General features: G+C 51.5%; 1 long non-coding RNA gene across 3 annotated transcripts in view; it reads left to right on the top strand.

Moving 5' to 3' along the window:
- The window catches only part of LOC128780663 (uncharacterized), a 14,228-nt gene extending 2,214 nt beyond the window's left edge, over positions 1–12,014 (top strand). Inside the window, exons 2-7 of one of the 3 annotated variants that reach the window (XR_008426652.1) lie at positions 1,035–1,173; positions 1,379–1,527; positions 3,993–4,242; positions 5,387–5,520; positions 6,074–6,242; positions 7,143–8,220. This is a non-coding gene — a long non-coding RNA (uncharacterized lncRNA). Of the gene's footprint in view, positions 1–1,034; positions 1,174–1,378; positions 1,528–3,992; positions 4,243–5,386; positions 5,521–6,073; positions 6,243–7,142; positions 8,221–10,147 lie in introns of those variants that run through there. The other 2 variants (XR_008426650.1, XR_008426651.1) reach the window with 2 other exon arrangements.
- Positions 12,015–12,399: the final 385 nt, after the last annotated feature.

Here is a 12,399-nt window from a genome sequence, read left to right as displayed (position 1 = left end):
GCGCGGATCAGGTCGCTTGTGCTGCCGCTGTCGTCGGGCAGCGATCCCGACAAGGCCGAGAGAAACAGGAGGCGGCGCAGCCGGACCGCAGGAAGCCGAGGAGGCTGTGGGGGCCTGCGGCACGGCCTGGGCGGGGCTGCGAGGGCCGGCTCGCCCCGGCGCCGCTGTTTCGCGGGTAGTCGGGCCGCGGCGCGGCTGCGGGGGGCTCTTGGTCTTGCTGTTGCCCCAAGCTGAAGTACTTGTTCAGCCACTTGGCCATGGCGAGAGGCCCGCCCTAGGGGCCGCGGCGCGGGAGCCAGGTCCGCCGCCGCGGCCATTCGGGGGCGGCACTGCTGCCGCCCAGGTCCCCTCGGCGCCCCGGCCCCGCGGGGGGGGCGTCCGGGGCGCCCTGCTCCCGACGCCAAGTTTCAAGTTCTCTCCGCCGCCTCCTGCCGGCTGCTCCCCGGGCTCCGGCAGCTGCGAGCACCGCTCCTCCGCCTCCGCCGCGCGCTCGCTGGGGCTTCGGATCTCGGGCCCCTGGCGGGGCGCGTCTCATGGGATCCCAGCCCACGGCCCCGCGGAGAGCGAAAGGCCGGGCACCCCCCTCCCCGCCTCGGACGCTCTGAGCTCCGCTGCGGAGCGCGCTGCTTCCCGTCGGACGCGCAGTCTCTGCCTTCGCCGGGATTCCCGGCTAATAAGCGAACTTGTCGGCGTTCTCGGCCTCCCCTTCTTCCTTTTCGAGAGGGCTGGGGCGATCCTGGACCCGCAGCCGGAAAACCAGAGACTGAGGAAAGCAGCCGGCGCCCGCCGGAGCCCGCGCGCCCGTGCCCGTCCCGGCGGCGCCTGCCGCTACCGCTGCCGCCGCCTCCCGAACCGCCGCGGTGTGTGACACTCTGGCCGCCAGAGCCCGCCCCGCGCCGCGGCCCCGCCCTCCCCGGGCCCGCGCGCGCCCCGCCCCCAGCCCGCCCCGCAGGCCCCGCCCCGCCCACCTCCGGGAGCCGGGCCGCCAGACGTCGGTCCAAGCCCCGCCCTCCTTGCGCCCTTTTCTTCCGCAGGCGCACCTCTGCCCCTCAGCACGCGCCACCTCCTGCGGCCTCCTTGGCGCCAGCAGCCGTGTTGTGCCGGAGGGCGCCGGGGTCCTGCGGTGCTGTCAGCCCCGCCTTGTTCGCCGCCTGCTGCCGCCTAAAGCGAGAGGTAGCCAGCCGGAGCCTGCGGCGCTCAGAGACCAAACCCATCCTTATCCCCAGTGACCCGCGCGCTGTGTATCCCAGGGATCCCCACTGTTGGGTGGGTGGCAAAGGTCGATTAACGGGGGCATTTCTAGTTTACAGCGTGACTCGCGCGGAGGAAATGCGGTGCAGAGACCCCTTGGTGACTGGGTCCCTATATCTCTTAAAAGGACGGAGGCTCCGTTTCAGCCCTAGTGTGACAGATCTTCGGAGGAGTCTTTATGCTAATGAGAGTATTAGCAATCCAGAGGAGGGATGCCGCCAGGATACGAGGCTGATGTCCTGCCCTGCACCAATCCAAGTGCCAGGCTAAGGAGAGGTCGGAATGTTTGCTTACCTTTTCACCTCTGAGGAAGTCGTATTTTTAACCCTGTTCAGGGATAACCTGGCGCAGGGAGCTGTGGGAATATTTAATGTCCAAGATTGTAGGAGCTGACAAGGCTCCATTTAATCCAGGGCCCTCATTTTGCAGATGGAGAAACAGGCCCAGGGAAGGCCTGGGCGCCAGTTCTCCGGTCTCGTGGCTCTGAAATGATGTCATTTAGATTAGTCTCTACTTGGCAACCTAAGATCGTCCTTTGATTATTAACCAAAAATGAGGAAACAGAGGCAGAGGGAGGGGCCAGCTTGCTCTCCTGGCAGCGGCATGCTCCCAGTAGAGGCCAGAACTGTATGGCCATGAGCTAGGTGACTGCCACTAGAGCTGGTGCTCCTTTGAATTTGACTGGGCAAGCCCCAGACTATGGCTTACCCTAGGTGTGGGAACTGAAACCTGAGAAATTCTCTAATAAATCTGATTTACTAGGACGATAACCCAAATTTTTAATAATCTCCACCTGCTACCTGTATATTATAGATGAGTTTTGCGGGAGTCTATTTTTTTCTGGCAGGCAGCAAGGCCAGAGGCTCTTTTGGCCAGGACACAGCACTGGCCACACTGGAGGTGGAGGTCAGACTCTCAGTCTGAGACTCTCGGACAGGGAGGGACCTACAGCTGTTGACTCTTCCTCTGCCTGAGGCTACAGTTGCAAAGTAGCAGAACTAGGACGTCAAGTTGGGTCTTCCTCTGCAGCCTGTACTCTGTCCACTCAGCCGCACATAGTAATGCTACAGAGTTGACTGCAAATTGTTGCTTCAGGATCAAGTTATTTGCTCTTTCCCTCTGTGGTCGGATAGCAGTCGTTTTCTATGGGACAGTTACATTTTTCAGATTCACCCAATCACACACCATCACCAACTACACAACCCCTTCACTGGGGTGTGTGTGGTGTCTAGGGGATGGTGGGAGGACCCAGAAGTTGACCTGGGCTAAGATGTTTATTTTGGGTATCCCTAGACTTAAATATCTCAGATTACACTTTAAGTCATGCCTCTGCTGGGGAAGCACTTAATTATCCTGCAAGTAAGGGGGGCCCAAATAGAAAAACTGAAGGACATCCTCATTAAAGCCCCACCTTTCAACCAACCACAAATCTTCTCTGTCTCCCTCCCTTCCCATCTCTGCTCAGGAAGGAAGATCAGCCAGATCCTGGCGACAGGCCAAGTGACCTGAGACAAGAAACTCCTCTCCAGGATCTGGAAATTTGTTCCCTGCATGTGGGTTGCACATGAAAGCGTTGTCTCTGCCTTTTTCAAAGGTTTAGGAAGAGAAGTTATATTTCACAACTTATTTTTTTCATTTCACTTTCAGCAGGCCATGGGATCAGACCCACTTTCCCATGTGATACCTCTGCTGGGGTGTAATTTGCAAGCCAAAATTATTGTAATGCTATAGTATTATGCCAAGAACTTCCAGCGCACTTGTGTATCTGCTCAACCCCTACACAGTCTGTATTTTATTAACCCTACTGAGCATCCCAGCAATCTGGGGTTACTCCCAGTTTACACATGGGGTAACTGGCGTAAGGTGGTATTTACTTTAAGCAGGCAAAAAAAACAACCAACTAACCAACCAAACAAACAAACACATGGGTGTTTTCCTTTGGGAACTAGTACAGACACATCTTACAAGACTCGAAGTCAGAGATTCGTTGTGAAAGGAAGCAGGAAAGTTTCCTAAGGATGACGTTGGAGAAGCAATGCGTCAAGTGATTAGAGGAGACAGGGTGTTCTCGCAGGAAGAGGATCAGAGGGGGCGCCGTGAGGGCTGCAGTCCGATAGGCTCTCTGCACAGAGCCGGCCTCTCGGTTTCCAGAGGGAAAAGTGGGAGCGGTGAAGGGAAGAGATTGACTCAAGAGGCACAGCTGGGAGTGGCACCCAGTCTCTTTACATCTTTTTTTTTTTAAGATTTTATTTCTTTATTTTTAGAGAGAGGGGAAGGGAGGGAGAAAGAGAGGGAGAGAAACATCAATGTGTGGTTGCCTCTCACGCACCCCCCAATGGGGATCTGGTCAGCAACCCAGTCATGTGCCCTGACTGGGAATCGAACCAGCAACCCTTTGGTTTTCAGGCTGGCACTCAGTCCACTGAGCCACACCAGCCAGGGCACACCCAGTCTGTTGACATCACAAACCCAATACTGTGCCCGTCACTCTTCACGTTTTTTACTTTTGTGTTCCCCTCCTACCCCCATTCTCCTCTCCTTGATTTTCTTATGGGAAGGATTGGTTACGGCCCTATTTCAGTTTCTGCCCTCTCTCAACTTCTGACTTAGACCAAGATGGGGACATGGCAACCCTATTCTCTGTACCTCCTTCCAGTACCTGGAGGTAGGTTATACATCGGTGGAGGCCTGGAAAAATTGTGACACCAACCAAACAGACTCACCTCCTTTTTTCATTTCAGTCCATCAAATGTTAATGCCAGTCCCCTGCTGCGTGCCAGGCCCCAGGGCAGGAGTCTGGGTCAGAAGAATTGATTTGGAAGTCATCAGTGCTCAGTAAGGGAGGGTCTGAAGCAAAACCATCAGTCATCACTGACGCCTTCTTTCATCCTTCCTACTCCATCCTTCCATCATCAAGGAATATGCAGCATCCTACCACCTCCCACACCTCAGGTGCTTCCACCTGTCCGTCGGTTGCCTGGATCATTGAAGGTATCTCTTACCCATTTCCCTGCTTCTGTCTCAGTTGCCAGTGATCCTATTAAAAAGAATCTATTTAAGGCTCTTTGCTCAAATCCCCCATTAAATCCCCATTTCTCTAATAGTACATGCCCACATCCTCACCGTGGCTCGTGGCTCTTCAGGCCTTGGGCGCTCTAGTCCCCTTAAATTCCTGACCTCCTCGTCTCCTGTCTTTTCTCCTGCTCTAACCAGGCCGTCGCTTCCTGTTCCCTGAGCACTGTCTCACTCTGGGGCCTTTGCACTACATCCCGCCTGGAATGCTTTCCCCCAGCTGTCTCCGTGACTCACCCCGCAGGCCCTTCAGGTCTTGTTTCAGTGTCCTGCTCAGAGAGGCCTCCCCTGGGCAAGAAATCTAGAACTGTTGTCCTCACTCAGCAACTAGTCTCACTCACCCCATTTCACACACAACATATTTCACCTATTTCCCTTGTTTATTTTGTCTTGCCCACAATGGGAAAGGGATCTTTCCTCTTTGTTGACTGCATATCTCCAGCATCCAGAACAGTGGCCAACACCTGGGGAGTTTCTGTGAATGTGTGTGAGTGGTGAATCATGAAGGGCAGGAGGGCAGAGGGCTGGAGCTTGACATTTCTGTCCACCTTGGAACTGGTGGCTGTTTGCTATGGTCTGGAGGTAGGAGCGTGTCAGACTTGCTGTGTTCCGGGGTTCTGTTCCCAGACCGCGTCTCAAGCAGAGAAGGCAGAATGAGATTCTTCCTTGTCTTCCCAGCATCCAGACAGGGCCCCAGGAGGGTTGTGGCATTCAGGTAGCCTCTTCCACACAAGTCCCAGTCACGCTGACCTGCAAGCTGTCCCTGGTGTCGCTGAGCCAGCTGTTGTTCTCTCCAACTCAGGTACAGCTAATCTTCGGAATCTCAATGCTGGCCGGAAGATAATCCTCTGTATCTAGAGTAAAGGCTGTTTTGACCATACCGCACATCCAGCATTGAGACGACAGTTTAATTGAGCTGTTTATGCCGCTGCCTTGATCTCTTCCCAGAGAATTTACAACTAATTCCGAGTGTCTCTGTGAATTAAGTGGGCCTCTCCCAACATGCTTTGCCTCTAGCGTGCCTGTGCCAAATCCCACTTGTCCTTGTGTTACCCAATTATAGGCTCTCCCTCGCAGCAGTCGTCTCTAGCTGATACCACTTCCAGCCCACTTCCTCCCTGAGGTGGCCTTAAGGATATGGCCCTAAGAACGGCCATCCCCCAGGACAGCCAAGGTGATGTCTGCAGCAGTTGAAAGGTGGGTGGAGCTGAGAATTGGAAAGGGAGCAGAGAAGACATAAATCATGCTGTGTCCTTTGAAGTCACCTCCAGGCAAAGGACAGTAACCCCCTAACAACAAGAGGGTACAAATGTCTTTAGCCCAGCTAAATGTGATGGAAGGAAAGGGTTCTGGACTGAGGTCAAGACTTCCTCTGTGTCCTCCTGGGCCCTCAGTGTGTTACTATTTATAAAACGGGACCTGGCGGATCATTGTTGCTCATTCTGTGTGTGGAAGTGTCTAAGGGTAGGGTTGCCATATTTAGAAAAATAAAACAAAACAATAACATTAAAGGACATCCATGCAATATTTGGGTTCCTGGAGGGGATAAAGAGGGCTCCCCGCCCCTAGCCCAGCCTCTGCCGAGGAAATGGACGAGAGCCGACATTCTCAAGCCTTGCTGAACATTAGAATCACCTCCAGAGTTTTACAACCCCCAGTGACCAGTCTGTATTCTGGACCAGTTAGATCAGATCTCGGGGGTAGATTCAGGCATTTGTTGTTGTTGTTTGTTCGATTTGTATCTCTCCAGGTGAGTCCAATGTGGAGCCAAGTTTGAAAACCACTGGCCTGGAGCAGCAGCTCTTAAAAGTGAGGTCCCTAGGACAGAGCATCAACTTCACCTGAAAAACAAATTGTCCTTTTGGTTTCCAGTCCTTCAGAGCCAGAAACTGGGGGCTGTGGCTCAGCAAACCCTGCAGGTGATTCTGCTGTAGCTGAAGTCTGAGAGCCCCTTTGAAAGCTGCTCGGATGACAACAGGGCTCTCTCCTTTGGGGCCTGATCTGCACACGGGTGCTAGGAAAGCAAATTAGTTGAATTGCTTTGCAGTGATGCATCTTAATGGTCACACTGCCTGTCCTCTAGCGATTGCAGTATAAATTATGGAGGTGGCAAACGCTGAGTACAGTGGCTTTTCCAGCCCCCAAACATCAATCTGATGTTTGAAGCAGCCTTGAGGGCCACCATTGGCACCTGGAGCTTATTGGCCATAGAACGAGTTAGGCCGGAAGAGCCAGAAACGGGCCTTAGGGGTCTGAGGACATAAAGTTCCCTCAGGTCAGGCATCAGGCAGCCTGAAGGACCAGCAGAAGGGGCTTGACGCCTGTGGGCAAGGAGGAAATAGAAAATGTGGCAGAAAGGAAACAGGGTGGGGGGGGGCAGTAGGTCAGCCCGGTCCGGGACTGGGGCAGTGAGAATCGGGTATCTCCAGGGCAGGTTAGGTGAAAGGAGTCAGCCACTGCTTCTGAGGGGAGCCAGGGCCAGGGCAGGCTCAGCAGAGCGGAGGGGGCTGGTGTCAGAGGCAGAGAAGGAAGGCCGCACTTGTACTTGTTTGGTTTTGCTTTGTTTTGCGTGAAGAAGCAAGTGGCAGTTAAGAACAGAGCGTCGTTTTTCTGCAGCCGAGGAGGGTTTCAATATCAGCCCACTGGCACCATCAGGTTTTCTTCTGTTGGTGGGCGGCGGGGGGGGGGTGTCTCCCAGTCACAGGTTGGCTGGTTTCTGGGGTGCCGTGTGTCTAGGAGGTGTGACTCTTTTGTCCTTGAGAGACGTCTGGAGGGCAGGCAGTAGGGGCTGTGCGTTATTCATTTCTGTCCACACCCAGGATTCGCTCGGTTCCTGCCAAATGCTGGGCCCTGAGTGGCAGACTGTGTGTGGACTAGAATCCAGGAGAGATCCAACAGATCATGGCTCTGAAATATGACGTACCACCTCAGGCCTTAACGAACCACTGCAGCGAGAAGCCAGAGGCGTTCCCCATGCAGAAGGGCCCTTGTCACCCTGTGGAATCACTGCAGGCTCTTTGCTGCCTCCCTTCCTCCCTTGCACGGAGCACCTCTCCTGGGCCAGGCCAGAGGTCAGCCTGGCCCAGCTCCCTCCTGGGTGCTGTGCACACTGTATGGAACAATGGAAAAAGAAAGGATAAAGGCAGCAAACATCAACACCTAGGAGATTACCCGTATCTGGGTTCCAAAGTGAATGACTGTGTGCCGGTGTGGAAAAGTATGAATCCGAAGAGTTTAATCCTAGTTCATCTCTGAAAAGGTGAAGTACTGCTTTAAGGCCAACAGTTGGGAAAATGATTTGTTTCTTCAACTTTAAACCACACACAAAATACTCTTCTGATGATGCAATTTCCATCCTTTCACTTTGGCTGTAATATTTAAAGACGAGTTTTTAAAGTCGCTTTCCATGCATAATTTTCTTCCGATATACTACTTGATTTATTTTTCTTGAATTAAAATGGTTACCATGTTTCCATTTGAGGCTTTTCTAAGTGGGAAGCATTGGCTTAAGCCAGAGCCAGGGAAGAGTTAAAGTTGCAAATGGCTCTCTGTTGTCTGCCTCAGTTTGGGGGTGGAGACAATCATCTGTCCTTCTCTCCCCCCTCCCTAGGGCTGAGTGCAGGATGTTGAGCCTCCCAAAATAACTCAGACCCTGCCGGGAGCTGGTTTGGAATAGAGGATTCTCGGGATCATAGGGGAACTTGTATGGCCAAATGATCAGAGGAGCCCAGCTACCTTCCAAGCCAAAAACATTCCTTAGCAAGCCCTTAGCGGGCTACAGGGAACCCAGGTGACCGCTGTCAGCTTCTTTGACCCAGGTGGTATTTGACAGAGTGACCTTCTCCAGAGAGACCCCTTAAGGTCAATGGGCATGACTTGGAGAGACACTGGCAGATGGGGGCAGAATCTAAGCAAGCCTCTCGGTCATTAGAATTTCTGAAGCTCTTGGAGTTTACGAGATATTGTGGAATCCCCACTTAGTGCATGTGTCCGGAGGAGGGAGCTGTCTGTTTTATGCACCTTCCCGGAGTCGTGGTGAATGGAGGGACTTGGAGCCCACTCTGATCCCTTTAATGCCAATGTGCAGGTAATGGTGAATGTGGGGGCACTAGACTGGGGTCTCCCTTCACCCCTAAGGCTGGGGTAGCATTTCATTCATACACTTTGAGTCTGGAGCTGGCGAAGCCCAGAGGGAAACATTGCTTTCTCCCTAAATGTCCTGCTTTTATCTCTATGTACAACTCGATTCGTATTTCTGTTTGTTCCTATCTGTGGACATTTTCGTGGTGAGTATAACCATTCTATGTCATTATCAGGCTCTGTAACCACAGGAACTCACTTCTCCAGCAGGCCAGTTTTGCAGTAAAGTAGCACATCCCCGACAGCCATCGTGTGTGGGGGACAGGGGCGCTCAAACTGGAGTGTGGCTCTGAGTCACCTAGAAAACAGTGTTGGAGGGGATGCTCCCAACACCACTGCTGAGAAGCCAGCTCAGGTCGTGGTGGGGCCCAGGAACCTACAGCTTTACCTGAACCACAGCTGATCCTGCTCCCATAGGCCAGTGACCCCGCTTTGAGAAGCTCCGACTGGTCTCTGAGCTCCAATCCACGGCACAAGCCAGCAAGTCATGGGTGGATGCATTTCTGACTTTTGTCCCTGTGGTTTGACATTCAGAGGGTCAGCCAGCCTGCATCCTGGTGTCCCTGCAGGGGGTCATGTTGCTTCAACTGTGTGTTCTGTAGGGCACATGGCGGTTCTTATTTGTCCTGAGCAACTCTCTAGTTTAACGGACTCTGAGATGAAACGGGGAGGAGGCAGGAGAGCAAATGGGAACAGAGAGAACACTGTGGTGCCTCGGGCTCCAGGAGTCACACGGGGGGGCGGGGGGGGGGGATTTGCTGTTGCCCCACAGAAGCACTCACCATGGGCATTTACGCCGCCACTTTCCAGCTAGGGAACCACACAGCTGTGAGTGGTAGACTCAGGTGTGTTCAATGTGAAGGCCTTCCTCTTTTTTTGTCTTGTTTTATTTGGGAGAGAGGGGGTCATGGCAAGGGGAATGGATGCAACTAAAAATTTTTCTTCAACTTTTTATTTTGAAAAATTTCAAATTACAGAAAATTTGCAAAGATAATACAATCCACCCTGGCTAGTGTGGCTCCGTGTGCTGGCCTGAGAACTGAAAGGTCACTGGTTTGATTCCCAGTCAGGGCACACACCTGGGTTGCAGGCCAGGTCCTCAGTCTGGGGTGTGTGAGAGGCAGCTGATTGATGTTTCTCTCCCTTTCTTTCTCCCTCCCTTCCCCTTTCTCTAACTATAAATAAATAAATAATTAAAATCTTTTAATTAATAAGAATAATGCTATCCCACAAACCCTTTCATTGTTAGTATTTTGCCACACCTGCATCCTATCTGTCATAATTTTGCCAATCCATTTGAGAATTACTTGGAAACACTGTCCTGATTTACTCCTAAATATTTCAGCTCATCTCCAAAGAACAGGGCCATTCTTCCACAAAACCACCATGAAATTGTCACACTTGGGAAGTGTAATGTTAGTACATTACTATTTCATATCTGGTCGGCTTTACCAATTGTTTATAAAGTGCCCTTGATAGCACGGTTTGCTTCAGCACGCCGCCCAGGGCTACCCACTGCCTCTGTTTGTCACAGCTCTTTAGTCTCTTTTCATCTAGAATGGTATTGCATCTTTTTTTTTGTCTTTTATAACATTGACATTTTGTAGGAGACCAGGCGGGTTGTTTTGAGAAATATCCCTGAACTTGCATTTGTCTGATTGTTTCCTCATGATTATATTCTTAGGGCTTCGTGTCAGAGGACAAAGGCCTTGACCTTTTCATTGTACTCCACTGCCTCCTGCCAAGCGAGGACCCAGTTCGATCCTTTGAATTGCTAAAAGGGCCAGCGATAGGGAGAAGGTCTGCCTAGCTGGCGGAAAGAATGCAGGCCTTGAAGAGCAGCCTGATGAAGTTCACGTTCTGACTCCGATCTCTGGCTCGCTGATGTCGAGCACGTCAATTAACCTCCCTCAAACCTGGTTTTCTCATTGGTGAATGTAGACAATTTCTGCTTTGCAGGATTATGACTAACATATGTAAAGAACTCAGCAGATTACCTGATGTATAATTAATTATAACTTCGTGTATGACAGCTATTATTATTAAGTCCTTAACTATGATATACCAAAATATCCTATTTGTTCTCTTAACCCATCTCTTAGTTGTACCTTTTTCTCTTTTCACACTTCTCCCATTGTCAGGCATCTCTGTTGTCACTGCCTCCTTTCTGGTGCCAAAACACTAATCTGTCCCTTGTGTACCACCTCCGGTGGTCCTAAAATGCGGCCTTTGCCATCATATTCACCTGGCTTCCTTCTTCCTCAGGGCATCGAGCTGAATGCCTGGCATTCAGTGCCTTCCATAATCTCGCCTCGCCCCGCCTACCTGGATTTACCTCCCACCATTTCCCATGGGAGAAGTGTGATTGCTCTTGATTTGCCTGCTAGCACATTCTTCCTCCTCCTCTTCCCTCATTAGAGTGACAGATTCTTCCTCCTCCTCCTCCACTGGGGTGTATGCATGTATCAGTCAGGGTATGTTCATAAACAGGAACTGCTTGAGGTATTTCAGGTAAGAAGGAATTGAATAAAGGGAATGAGGTGCTTACAAATTCGTTGGAAATTCTGGACAAAGGTCAAGAAAAACCAGCGATTTTGTTACCAGCTTTCACAGACAGGAATTTGAAGGGACCTGAAAACCAGTAGGGATGATCGCAGCTGCCTCTAATCCTGAGGCCCAAGATTTTCAGGAAAATACTTAGACTGCAAAGTGTCGTGTCTGCCCAGGCCTCATTAGACACTGCCAGAGCAGCAAAAATCTGGCTGCTGCCTTTCCTCTGCCTACCACGTTTTGGCAAGGGTTTCTCCTTCGTGCATTCTATTCTGGGATCTGCAGACGGGGATTTGGGCCATGCGCTGCTCAGGCGTCTGCCCCTGTGACACAGGCAAGAGGATGGAGGGGGCGCTGAGCCAATGAAGGCCTTTCCCCAGGACTCTTCTGAGGGACCCAGTGTGGGAGTCACAGCTGGAAGGTCACGAAACTGGTTACCTGGCCATCTTCCCTGACTTCTGGGGGAACCCGGCTGTGATAGGACAGAATGAGGCCCTCAAAGGGTGAAAACAGAGTGGAAAACAGAGCTGGAGAAGGAGGCAGAGGGAGAGAGAGATTGAGAAAGAGCTGATGACACGTGACATTGAGTCAGCCCTGCACTTGGTCACACCCTTTGCCAGTGCAATCCGTGTCCTTCCCGATTATTCCGATCCGTACATTTTCTTTTTGCCTAAGCTAGTTTAAGTTGATTTCTGTTCATTGCCACCAAAAGGGGCCTGATGAATAGCAGAAAGGAGACCCACAGACATGGTGGAGGCGGACCGTGTTGTGTGCTGTGCAGAAGGACTGACGAAGCGGTCTGCAGCACCCAGAGAACATAATGAGAAGGGAATTCATCTCCATTTTATCTTTTATCGTGGAAATATTATTTTAGCCATAATTTTATTTTACTTGTTATTTCTCATGGCCTTTGCTCCCCTTCAGGATAGTCTTCTTCCTTTCCTTCTTGTGATATTGTGATCTATATAAATATATGTTTGCTCTCCATCCTGTTCCTTGTATACAGCTCTTCAAACCCTTGGAATTTCTTAAGTCGAACGAGCATAAAGGTGAAATGGATGTCTTTGGTTATTTATAACAAACCCCTTTCAACAACACCAGAGTTTATGCCGATGAGGTGACTTTTGGGAAGCCCCTAAGATTGGGGACTGGTTGTCAGGGGAACCAACCATGAGATTAGGGGGTTGAAACTTTCAGGCACCTCTCACCCTTCCTCCTCCAAGAAGGGGAAAGAGGATGGAGGTTGAACTAATCTCCAGTGGCCAATGATTTAGTCATTCACATCTAAATAATGAAACCTCTACAAAAAGCCCCAAAGGACGGGGTTCAGAGAGCTTCCAGGTTGGTGAACACGTAGAGTTGTGAGGACAGTTTCCGCCTGGGAGG

This window comes from Desmodus rotundus, chromosome 1 (assembly GCF_022682495.2).
Source record: "Desmodus rotundus isolate HL8 chromosome 1, HLdesRot8A.1, whole genome shotgun sequence".
NCBI lineage: Eukaryota > Metazoa > Chordata > Mammalia > Chiroptera > Phyllostomidae > Desmodus > Desmodus rotundus.
This window is presented reverse-complemented; position numbering and strand designations above follow the sequence as displayed.